The sequence below is a fragment of the Agrilus planipennis genome, unplaced genomic scaffold, assembly GCF_000699045.2.
Source record: "Agrilus planipennis isolate EAB-ADULT unplaced genomic scaffold, Apla_2.0 scaffold106, whole genome shotgun sequence".
Classification (NCBI taxonomy): Eukaryota; Metazoa; Arthropoda; class Insecta; order Coleoptera; family Buprestidae; genus Agrilus; species Agrilus planipennis.
The window spans coordinates 607,978-621,018 of NW_020438893.1; the positions used below are offsets into that span (position 1 = coordinate 607,978).

The 13,041-nt window shown below is 36.7% G+C and overlaps 1 protein-coding gene across 1 annotated transcript in view; it reads left to right on the forward strand.

Annotated features, from left to right (window-relative positions):
* The window catches only part of LOC108736879 (epithelial discoidin domain-containing receptor 1), a 406,840-nt gene that overhangs the window by 303,487 nt on the left and 90,312 nt on the right, over positions 1–13,041 (forward strand). Inside the window, exon 8 of the mRNA XM_018469473.1 lies at positions 12,806–12,846. The gene's annotated coding sequence lies outside the window, so the exon portion shown is untranslated. The remainder of the gene's footprint in view (positions 1–12,805; positions 12,847–13,041) is intronic.

The window sequence follows — 13,041 nt, forward strand, 5'->3', positions numbered from 1 at the left end:
GAATATACGAACCTCTAAAATCACCCCTAACTTAAATAATTTTCATTTTCAAAATATATAGGTAGTTTACTCAAACTTTTTCTGCTCTTTATTATATTTCTATGGTTCCTTCATGGAAGTTAGTCAACGGAGAAACATTGTCATATTTGTGTCACTTTTACAGATGATTATTTAAGAACAAAAGCAAATGTTATATTATTTGTTAACTTTCCAAGGATGGATTGGTATTTCCTTTTCTGTAACCGCGAGGAAGGTGTAAAAACGGAACCGCGGGCGCTCGTAATTGAAAATGCAAACATCCAGTCTCATCGTGGATGTTTATATAGCCGACTTGGTGCAAATCGCATAATATTTTGGCTCGTTGCTGTCTCTCTGCCCGTCCATTTTCGTTAACTTCCTATTAAACAGTTAATAGTAAATTCCACAGACGACATCGGCACATTTTTACTCAGTTTACCGTAAATTACTTGAAGTTCAAATCCAAATATGTAGACATAATCTTTAACGGTCGTTTGTTGCAGACTTCGCCTTCCGAAACTGACCCAGATAAATTTATTTTAGTGATCGTCAATAAAATGTATAGTTTTAATCGGTTAAATAATAATTTATTGCCTTCTTGGCCTTCCGAAATTGTCCCAGATGCATTTACTATAATACATAGTTCGCAATCAGTCAGTTCAACAATAATAATACTTTTGTTGCCGACTTTGCCTTCCGAAATTGACCCAAACATTTATTTTAATGAGCAGTAATAATCTACATTTTAGTTCTCAGTCAACAATTTGTAACAGTCTTCGCCTTGACCATCCAGGTAAATTGATTTTATTAAGCGGCAATAAAATACATATTTCTAAATCAGTTTGATGATAATTCATTACCGTCTTCGCCTTCCGAAATTGACCCAGATACATCTACTTTGATAAAAGGTGCAGTTAAATAGCTTATAATTATTCACTTCGCCTTCCGAATTTGACTCACAGATACTCATTTTGTTGATTAATTTTAAGAAGGTTATTGCCTTTATCCTTTGCAATTTCCTTCAATATTCCTAGTCCCACATTAAATAATGATTCTTAATTAAATTTATTTCTAATTTGAGTCAATTTACAAATTAAATCAACAGTCGGCCGAGTAAACCGTTAACCAATCCAACTCGCCGTGTAGCAACAACGTCTGGGAGTGGTATACATGCATATTTCCCGCGCACAGCTCGCATGGGAAATCATCCGATAGAATTTACCATTGAATACATAACAAAATGGGACGCCTGCGGAATTAAACTGCCCTGTTTTTTTTTTTTTTTTACTTTTCACCATTTTACATCTATTTATATTGAAATGATATTGCGTCGTGGCCCGCGAATCGCAAATTATTAATAAATGACAATCGGTACGCTGCACCTAAACTTCTATTGGAAATGCGGCCAACTAGATTAAAAAGCGGAAGCTGAAAATTGCGCCGGATTTTGCATGTCAACGTTTTTAACCTTTACATTCATTTTCTGTTGATAAAACATATACATAGGGGTTTGAAAAAGAAGTAGACTTTTGGCAGAATGACTTTTTACACTTATATAAGGAATTGTTTTACATTTATAAACTTTTTAGAAGTGAGTATGTGTTCTATAGAAATCGTCAATATATTCCTCTTCGTCCAAGTTAAGAACTGCAGACAACCCGAAGTGAAGAAGGTGTTGACATGGTGCAAGAAGTGAAAGAACTTTTATCTTTTCTATTTATCGTCCCGTTCGTTCCAAAAATACTTTTCGTCATTCGAACTTTTCGATTTGTTCTTTCAGCGAGAGCTCTTTGTGCGACAGAGATGCCGGCGCACCGATGGAAATTCACACGCGAGAAAGGAAGGAAGAAAAGGTGTCGAAAGATGTGGATGATGGAGGGTGGTGGTGGTAGTAATGGTGATGGTAGATGCGTTGTAAACTGAAAATCGCTCGGGGTTGGAAAAAAGGTGCCGTCTGAATAGACTAAAAGCCGTAATGTGATAGCACTCCACAATTTCCTTGTGTATAACATTTAGAGACGGGGGATTTGGCGTTCGATTTATCAATAGCTTGGATTCTGTATTTGTCTACTTGTGCAATAAAAAGAAGGTGAAATAGATCTTTAGTAACAAGTCGAAGAACTTCAAAGGAGAAATACCAACACTGTAGGTACATTGCCAAAATTGGTGCACTTTAATTTTATGAATTTGGTGTTCATGTATGTTATGTTACTGATCGACCAAAAATAACTCTTGTGTATTTTTGTTCAGAATCCATTGGTAGGCTATGAAAACGTGTCCAAGATGTCTAAATAAATTGACAACCGTACAATAACTAATAACGTACCTCTTTCGGTCAAAAAATTCAAAATTAAAAGTTTTAAAAAGTTTAAGCCATGGCTTGTTGCCCTCCACCTCCCTGCAGTATGACGGCCTGCACTGGCCTGATTCCTCCCGTCTGTCCATCGTTTAGACCTCCTGATAATTTTATTATTATCCCTTTTGAAGAGCCCAAACCGATATACTTGCCTTTGGTGCCAAACATTCCACCTCCCTGTTGTGTCACTGCTCCGTTGGTAGCTCCAGCGACATTTTTCCCTATTGTCCAACCTACTGTTCCTGTGCCGATGTCCTATCCTTGTCCTACAGCCGCTAAAGTTATGAGGTGTTAATTGTAAGGTCGGTATATTGCAGATAATATTTCATATTTTTTTGATTCCTCAACACTGATAAATAAATTTGTGGGTTATACGTCTAATTGCTCATGAAGTAAGTGTTAATTGATTAAGTTGATTAAGCTTTTAAATATCCTTATAAGATTAAAGAAATAATTACTATAAATCTACGAATTTATGTTCAGCCCTTGTTTTGTAATTTGTTTATCATTAGGTAATACATCTACTTATAAATATAAGTCCGGACGGAAGGAGTGGTAAGAATATAAAGCAGAGGTTAGCGCAGAGTCGAGTCACCTTCAATAATAAGAAGTCACTCGCAAACGATTAATTTAGAAATTCAAAATATTGTTAATTGTGTATGTTTGGAGCGCGGCGAAACATGGACGGTGGGCGCGGCAGAAAAGAAAAGGTTAGAACCATTCGAAATGTGGTGTTACCGGCGAATGATGAGCATACCGTGGATAGAGGAGGTTAGAAATGAAGACGTATTAGAAAGAATAGGAGAACAGAGAATTCTACGGAAATCAATAAAAAATAGGCCAGATAGGTTGGTAGGACACCATCTCAGGCATGAAGGTCTAGTCAAAGACATATTAGAGGCAGTTACAGGAGTTAAGAGGAGAATAGGTAGACCTGGACTGTTCACAAATAGTTAAGGATATCGGTTCTTCTAGTTTTAGGGAAATGCGAAGATTAGCTTAGGATAGGAAGGAGTAGAGGTGCGTGTCCAACCAGTCTTAGGACTGACGATCTTATGATGATGATATGCATAAATAATTGTCATAATACGACTTCGACAGTTCTGATGTAATAGCAGAAATGAGTATCAAAGCCAATTTTGATGTAGTAAAGGCTAAAATGTATATTTTGTCACAAGACATCCTTGGAAAGAATTCGTTTCATAGCAACGTTCAGTGTTTGATATTTAGTATTTAAAAACATACTTTTTTTCGATCGAATTTTTAAAATTGTAAGTAAAAGTGGTTTGAGAAGATGACGAACTGTCCATCGACTCCAGTTATCGTGCCACCGCCATGTCCTCCACCGGGTTGTTTAACAACAGCGTGTACGGGGTTGATTCCTCCAGCGGCTAGCGGATTTTGTCCGCCAAAAGACTTCACCGTGATTCCATTCGAGTGTAATCCTGTGATCCAGCTTCCGTTGGTACCAAATATACCGGCACCTTGTACTCCAACGGCTCCCCTGGTCGCTCCAGCCACGTTCTTCCCCATTTTGCAACCTACCCTTACCGCAGCTATGTCTTATCCATGTCCGACAGCTGCTAAAGTGCTTTCTTGTCCACCTCCTTGTCCTTGTCCACGTCCATGTTAATTTTCCTTGAGAGCCCTAAGTGTCGTTGGTGAGTTTATAACCTTTTTCAGGATGTTTGAACCAGAAAGGATTAAGACACCACCAATAAATAGTTTTAGTGTATCTATTGATAACAGTAAAACTTTATTAACTGATTTAATTTCTCTTTTTAGTGCATGTCACCAGTTGTATCTTCGAAATGTGAAATTTGATGACATGTGGTAGCGTCTATGTAATAAGTTGGAGGTGTAAATAATAAAGAAATGTACTTAATCGTCTGATTGTTTTATTAAATTTTCACTTTGCAGTTTTTGATTGCAAGTGTTATTTGTAAACGAAGTTAAGGATCAGTTACGTTTCTCAAACAGGAAGTCGTCGTCGCATCGTCTGTAAAATTCGTTTCCGATTCGAATTCCTACTGAATCCAATCAACTTTCTCATTTAATGCACAGTTCCTTTCCGAAAGTTCGATGCGTTTCATAATCCAAATTGACAGGGGACCCGAGCGTTGCCATTCCGATTAATTCCAAAGACTAATGTCCTCTTTGTATTAAGGAGAGAACTTTTAAAGGTACCCCTTGTGCCGCGGACAGGAGAGCAAGAGGGAGGACCATTAAGACGAACACCCTGCTTTCGTGTTAGGCCCTTCCATGTCATAATAATTACAGTAGCGGAACACCAAGAAAAAAAAGGTTTCTTTTTTTGACGCATTGGTAAAAGAACAGAAAGGATCCTTGGTATAAAATTATTCTAGAATTGTCTATATATATAAATATATAATTTCTTTTTTTTTTTAGAGAAAACATTGTAATCAGCGGTAAATGTTTTGTCATATAGCAATACTATTTTCTCTATTCCAGTATAGATAATGAAATTTAAAAAACCTTTCTGATAAATTATTTCGATCTTTTGACATGACAACGTCTTATAATTCGATGGAGCCGGCTGCACGCACGAAACAACATGACTCATGCGGTGTTACCTCGCTCTGAGGCGTTCCATTTAAGGCTTGAAGTGCAAGCGAGAGCGCGGAACGAGCGACAAAGAGGCACAATCGGCCTCCGCGTTCGGCAGCGTTCGACATCTGTCTCTCTCCTACTTGAGTGAGCGATGCGTCCGCGTGGACAGCTGCTATACAATAATACATTTCCATTTACCTCCTTCTCTATATCCATACAAAATATCTATCAAACAAATAAAATTAAAATTTTCTTTTGAAAAATGAAACCATTCCATCAGTATTTTCTTATGACGTTGTCACGTTCAACTATCGTCAGTAAACCGACTTTACAGACAACCGATTTTTTATGAATGGTTCTGTTCTGGATACAGTGGATGTAAGAACAAAATATCATTTAATTCATACAATATGCCCTTTTATAGCTGAAGAATTATTATTAATAATTATAATACAAAACATCGCGAGTAACAATTCGTCTTAACTTTAATTTCGATCTTACATTTTCTGAATCCAGAATAGAATTAAAATATGTAATTGATGGGTACTTTTGTGTTTGGAATGATAACTTTTAAGTTCCGCCCCTGTACGATCGGTCGAGCAATAATTTTGGGAGTTAATCGATAAAATCTGCCGATTCGTTTTAACAGCTTACATTGTATTCGGGACTATAGGCTTAATGTAGCGGGGGATTTCCAAGTTAAGTTCAGCATTTGGCAGTTTTATGACCGAAGTATGAAAGGTAATTTTCGCAAGTTGTAATCAATCTTTTCTCTGTTCTCTCAGAGTACAGAAGTGTAGTAAAGAAAGGAAAAATAAGGTGGCGCACGTCACTTTCGTTCCTTGCGGCGAGGGACTTAGCGCCAGGGATCGGGATCCTTCTTGCTTGCTCCTTAATAGGCCGAAAACAAAGGAAATTTTCAATAAAGCGCGCGGCTCATTTTGTGAAAGAGTTCATTATTATTATGGAATGAAAATTTCTCAGCACGGCTCAAGTTTTGCTCGGTAATTTATGAGAAACTGCCACGAAACACAAAGGATAATTTATTTCTTATATTATTAATGTCTGATAATTATTTATGCTGAAAGAGTTTTGGCGTCCTTTAGAAATCTGTTGAAGGTGGACTAATCAATTGACTTACAAAAATTCAAGGCGCGTAATAGAAATTTAGAAAATAAGCTAAAATAGAAGCAAAGCACAAATTATTCCAAGAAGTATGAAACTATCAGAAGTTCGTCAGTAAGACTTCTAGTTAGTCCAAGTAATGCCCTATGTGCCATGTCTGTGATTCAAACGTGCTTTTTATTTATTGTTCTTATTTGCACCATACGGTTATTTAAAAGGTACTTTTCAGTACGATTTTTCGTAATCATTAAAATTGATGCTGTCTTCTTCTGACATCAAAATTATAATTTAGACTTACAGCTCGACGATCAGATGCTGTCAGTGAAATGCCTCTTAGTGATTTCACTTTTAAAATTGGCCACCAACGCGGACAGGAATGAATATTAACTTGCATAATTTTCAACGAGCTTACACCACTGTGGCGTGGTGGTTTGAATTATATATATGTTCACTATGCTTTGCAAAATAGACGTTCGAATTATACTCGGCGCTCAACTGAAATTTAAAATGACGAAATCATATGAATTTCAAATTGTGCTCAGTTAGACCCTCATTTCTACAGGTGACGAGTTGGAAACGATTTTTTCCACCCTTACTCGTTATGGAAATTGCATTTCGCCCTTTGAGTCGCCTTTTCTTTCCCTTTACGCCACGGGATGCTGGAATTGTTTTCTATTTTATGGCGAAAAAGAAAATTGAAACAAATTTAAAGTATTCATTGAAACAAAGAAAATATGATGATATAGACTAAAAGCCCATCGATAATGAATATCAAGTAGAGGAGAAAATAATTAGTCTCAAAGTTTAGTTTTTCTGAATAAAGTAAAATTTATCTACGTATGACTTCAGGTAAGGATGTGGGTTGTTCTAGTTTTGGGGAAACGCGAAGATTAACTCAGGATAGGAAAGAGTGGAGGTGCGTGTCCAACCAGTCTTAAGACTGACGACCTTAGGATTATGATAATGATTTCAGCCTTCTTAGCTTTGGAAAAGTAGATACATTTTAATACTTAATTCAATGTAATACAACAAATCTTCCTCCACATTGCGTAAGTAGAGTTCCTAGCACTAAAAATAGCAAATTCCTGTTATACTTTCACTTTTACAAGTTGTGCAAATCGTCTGCGCGTTTGTTACAGATAGTAATAGAGTCATTTCGATATTGTACATTGCTTGATCGTCAGGCATATTACACGTTGGAGAGTTAGAGTTCCTTACGGGTCGGACGTTTGAACTCAACTCGCTCATTAAAGCGATTGATCGTGGATATTAAATAAATATCGTTTATAAAACACGACGTCTTGTTAGTGAATAGTGTCGGGTAATGAGACAAATCGAAGAAACTGTAGATATTTAATGTTAAAGTGCATCCATCCATAATGGATAAGCGATTTAAAGGACTGTGCAGGAACGATGCCGCTTATTCATAGCTGGTAAGCTAAAATGACAAAATAATTCTAGTCCTGAAGGTATCAAGTAAGGAAATATATTATCTGCTTCTTGCAGGGCCGTAGCCAGAAATTTTATTCTGATGATAGCGGTTTAATACCTAGTAGAAAAGCAGCTAACGGTATCTCACATTTTTGCATCAAAAATTAGGATCACGAATGGTATTATAACAGGGTTTCGCAATTAAATAAACAAATTAGTACATTATTTTATGATTTACAATCTATAAAACGATGATTTCTCGAGTGAGTTGAACTTCTGACAAACTGCGAACTTTTAACTAATTGCATCCAAGTCTTCGCAGTTTTACTTTCGATTTGAAAACGTCTCGTCTGTGACGTGTTTCGGTCTGATTACAACAAAAGGGCCCGTCACTTCGGGGAATTCCGCGGAATACGAAATCAGCCCGCAGATTGCGGGAGTTATAATTCAATAACTGCACCTAACACAAATTCCTTAATTAGAAGACTAATAACCGGAATTCGATTTATTTTCGTAAAACCGCTTTGTGTCGCCCTCCTGTCTAAACAACTTTAGGGCACTCGAGCAGCCACCCGTTTCGGGGGCGGTGCGCTGACGCCGGGCGTTGTTGGTGCGAGCGTCTATGGGATTTAAATTGGATTAAAATGGATCGAGTTTGTTAACGGGATATACAGGAAGGCACCTCAATATCCCGATTTAACCTACAAGCGACAACAAAGTAAATATACATGTCATTATATGTATCATATCTTCAATTTATGGGCCTCGAACTTGTTGTTCATTTAATTCCATCAAAATTGCCTACTGATCCTGCCGTCGTCCCTTAAACTGAAAACAAATAATCCTTCAGCATGGTTTAATAAAAATTTGTCCCATCAGACTTATTATTTTTCTTGACTGGGTCTTTCTTAAACATATAATTTCTATAAAATAATTCGAAGTGGTCTGTATTCTGTCGAAACTGACAGACGCGGATCGCGATTTCGATCTTTTTGGATCTCATCAGCGCGTCGCAGGCAGCTCCGACAGAACACAGACCAACTTTTACCTGCTGTCTTAACAGTGCGTTTTAGAAAATACTACAAATGGCGCAGTAAACGCCATCTGTAGCACGATGCTACATTTTAGGATTACGTATGCTCCAACAAGGTCCACTTGTGTGGATATCTACTTGCTGAAAACGAATCCCGGCGTAGCCAACCTCAACGTGATAGGCACGTTACCATAATCGAATAAAATAATTCGAAGTGGTCTGTATTCTGTCGAAACTGCCGGACGCGGATCGCGATTTCGACCTTTTTGGATCTCATCAGCGCGACGCAGGCAGCTCCGACAGAACGCAGACCAACTTTTATATAATTTCTATGTTCGCCAAACGTTCATTACCTTTAACTGGCAACGTATTAATGCTTTAAAAATCCCTGGATAAAGCCGTCGACTGTAAGGATAAGTTTAACAGGAACTTCTTTGGGTAAACAGTTCAGAATTTTCGCTTACCTTCGCAATGGAAAGGCTGCAGCATGGGAGATAACGTCGCATAGGAATTTAAATAACGATTAAAAGCTTTTACTGGAAATGGATTTTTGTTCGGAATAAGCATCAGCGGAGGGACAAAGGGACGAGAACCGTATCTTCATTAACCCGAAGGTTAAAATTCGCTGGTGAGATACACTCTCTGCTACCGCTATTATATATATTAGGAACGGTTTTAACGTGTTGCAATTTTTTATGCTCGGTTTAATTTTAATGGAGCATAAAGCACTTACGTGACATCGGGCAAATGGGCTCGCGGAAACCTGCCGACCGACGCCTAAGGGACTACGTCGCGACGGACGACGCCTTAAAAAAAAAATAATAATAATGAGTCGGGGCTGTGGAATTGAAGATCTTGGATTATTTTTATTGCGCGACGAAATGAGTTTAGCTCTATAATTTGGTAAAATTTAGAGCCCTCATTTAAAACGCAACGCGGAAAACTGGCATTACGCAATGACCTAATTTTTAATTGTTGCTACTGAGAAAATTTTATGTCTACATTAAAGAAAGTGTCATAAATTTGTTAATTGCGTTAGGTCAAAAACTTCATTTAGATTCAACTTCACGATACATAAATAGAAATAAATGAATGTCATGCATCAGAACGAGCCACCTGTGAGTCCCCACGGGCTTGTGGCGAGCCACAAACGAGTACTACAGAGAAAATCTGGGCAATATCGTATTTGAATGACATTTTTTGGTGTATTTTAAATTAGGGATTTGTCCTGTTGTTGTTTAGAAGCCTAAGATCATCTGAATTACTATTTAAGTGGAAAATATTAAAACCTCTACACTTTTATACGATGTTAAAACAAGCCTACCTACCCCCTTCAAAATGAATTTAGAATCACATCAAGGAAGACCTTTTGTATCGATGAATATTAAAATTATATAAGTACAACTGTCAACTGAAGGATTATATTTACTCTGTGTTGACATGTTGGTACATTTCTGTTATTGTCTTGGGGATGAAATTTCGAACATTACACTTCCTTTTATTATATATATATTAGGGTGACTTATAAGGATTTGGTCGTCTTATATTAGCTGTTCTCCTGGCAAATTAAAATTGATTTTGACTTTTCCGGAGCGGCAGAAATTCGAGAACAAGACTATCGTCCTTGACCGTATAGGCATGATTTATTGTCGAAGGAGTCGTCCCTTTCATTAATTCCCGTCGCGTTTCATTCTTTTTCGCCGATGTGGGCTTCTACCTGTCACCCTTGAAATAAAAAGGCATTTATTGAGCAAAAACACTGCGTAGAAAGTGGATGATTAAAACTAGCGTTCAAAATTGATAGGAGAAGACACGTTTTGAAATTAACAAAAGTATCTACTATTCGTTTGAAGAAGTTGGAGATATGCCCCTTCCCTTTATTAGGATGCGCCGTACCATAATTCCAAATTCAATCACTAGACAGAAATGTACAGTACCATTTGCAGTTATTTAAACTGACTTGTTAAAATTTGAAAATATGCTATATTTGAAAGCATATTTAGCCAAAAATAGTAACAAGTGAATTAACTTAACGCTCTACACACCTATAAAACTTTTGCTTTGTTTTCTATTGTTAATTTATATACATTTTTGTTTTAAGAAATTGCTAAACATTTTCGTCTAGTACTGTACAGACCGCCCATCGAGAGCTCTGCTCGTTCAAGCTTGTTCCAACTATTTCTGTCTTGCTCACGCCTAGTGTGTATTCTTTCTATCTTCGCGCAGATTTCTTCAAGGTCACAATTCAAACAAATTGAAATGGGCTGTAATGATTATGAAGTTATGAAAGGCATGTATACAAAGGAACATGTTACGTATGTAATCATAAAATCTTGTTAACGGTAGATCATAAAACATTCGGTGGCCCGTTTAATTTTAAGGACGCGATACGTGTGCGAGCTCATTAAAAATTAACGTAACAATTAATTTTATTCCTAATTAACAATTATAACCGTTGAACAAACGCGAAATTCATTTGTCTGCAGTAGCTCATTATCTCCACCGAAATTAATTCGACCTGCATCTGCTTTTAATTGACAGTTGACTAAATTAATTACACGAACTTTGGCTAAGGAATTTTGACACTTCAGGTGTTGAAGAAGACTTCAAATCGTGTGGGTACATAGAAACCATGTCCATAAGCCTATAGTAGTCCGATATACACAAATATAAAAATATTTCTTTCAATAAATAACACTAAACAGACAGTGGCGTAACAGAATTGAGAATTGGGTGTTCAAAAACGAAGCTATAAATTTGAAGTCGCCAAAGAGAACAACGATTAGAAGAGTTTACAACTATTTGATAAGCTTCCACTAGACAAAAATTTTCAGTTTCTCTCCAGTCCCTCAGTCCAGTCTTTCAGCGTCTCTGAGAACGTCTCTCACAGTCTTTCACAGTCTCTCAGTTATTTCCTAGGTGTTTTTACGGTTCTCTCACAGTCTCTGTATGAGAGACTCGAACGATGAAATTGTTAATTCCGAAATTCGAGTCCCTCACAAAGAGACTGAATGAATAAAATTAAAAAATTGAGAGACTCGAGTCTCTCGTAGAAAGACTGGGATCTCTGAAATATGTTGAACATAGAAAATTTTAACCATGTCTTTCGAGACACCACTTATTTGGAGATTCGAGTCTCTCGTTCAGAGACTGTATACGAAATGAGGATCTCTATATAAATGACTCGAGTCTCTCATTCAGATATGCTAAACAGTTTTTTTGACAGTCTCTCGACAGTCTCTTTCAGCGACACCAAGAGACTCGGTGAGAGACGAAGACTCGAGTCTCGCGTTCAGAGACTCGGGATCCATGGTATTCATTTGTTATAATTACTGATGTGACAAAGTAAAATATAATTGTTTGACTTAATTTAACAGTTTATAACTTAGACCTTTGGTTTTTTTCTGTTTTCCAATTTCAACAGTCTTTCGAGCAAATCGCAGAATGGATAAAGATTCTGATTAAGTACGTACTTATAATATTATTAAGAAAAAATTACAGCAACATGAAATATGTGTACTACGTCCCTGTATATTTTCCAATTCCACATATACACCAGAGGTATAAATATTATGTTGTATTTTCTAGGCTGTAATAGCCGTCGTTGCAGGTTTAGAGTCAGTCTAATCGTTTTCCATTAGTTTTAATGGAACAACTTCGGTGATATTCCTCTAGAAAACGTTTCTCGAATATGACAGTATTTAATCTTCCAACTACCTCGTCTGCATTATTAAAATCACAATGATATCCTGTAATTTCTCTAACCGACGCAACTGCATGAGAGAATTTGGAAGAGCGTTTCACTTGAAGGTGTTATTGTATGGCAAACAATAACATAAGTTCTTATTTAGGCCCTGTTGTCCTGGAAAATAAATTTGTTTTATTGTGAGATAGCTTTTTCGACTTGAAATTTCAACGTAAATGTTAAACTATTGTTAAGAAATAGAGAATTTAAATTAATATTGTCGGAATTGTATAACTGATGTCGCTTCGTATCCAATAATCCCATTATAAAGTACGTGCATATATACAGTATGAGAAAGGGCGGATCCCCTGTACCAAGGTCCACTCTTTCCCATTCGGTATACTAATGCGTACGTATAAGAATTATTTCAATAGAAACCGTAGGACAACAACAGTTAGCTCAGTATTTTTTGGTCCTATTTTATATCCAATTTAATGAGAAAACAAGTACGGTAAATTTCAAAATTTTAATTTGCCTAAATAATCAGCATAAATAACAAATTTAAGTATTACCATTTCTGTTACAGGCCCTGAAAGGTCTCTGACATCGCCTTCAACAAAGTGGCCGGTAAGTAAAGTTTATCATAAAATTGTTGGATTTAGAAATTTATATTTATAATCTTTTTTGCGTTCCTGATATTGTATTGTATACTATGTCGATATCGATTTTGTTGCTATTTTCGACATGAAACTGTTACTTTTTTATAACAGAAGTGAACAGTTCAAGCGATACGAAAAGTAATTCTTTTTAAAATCAAGGGAA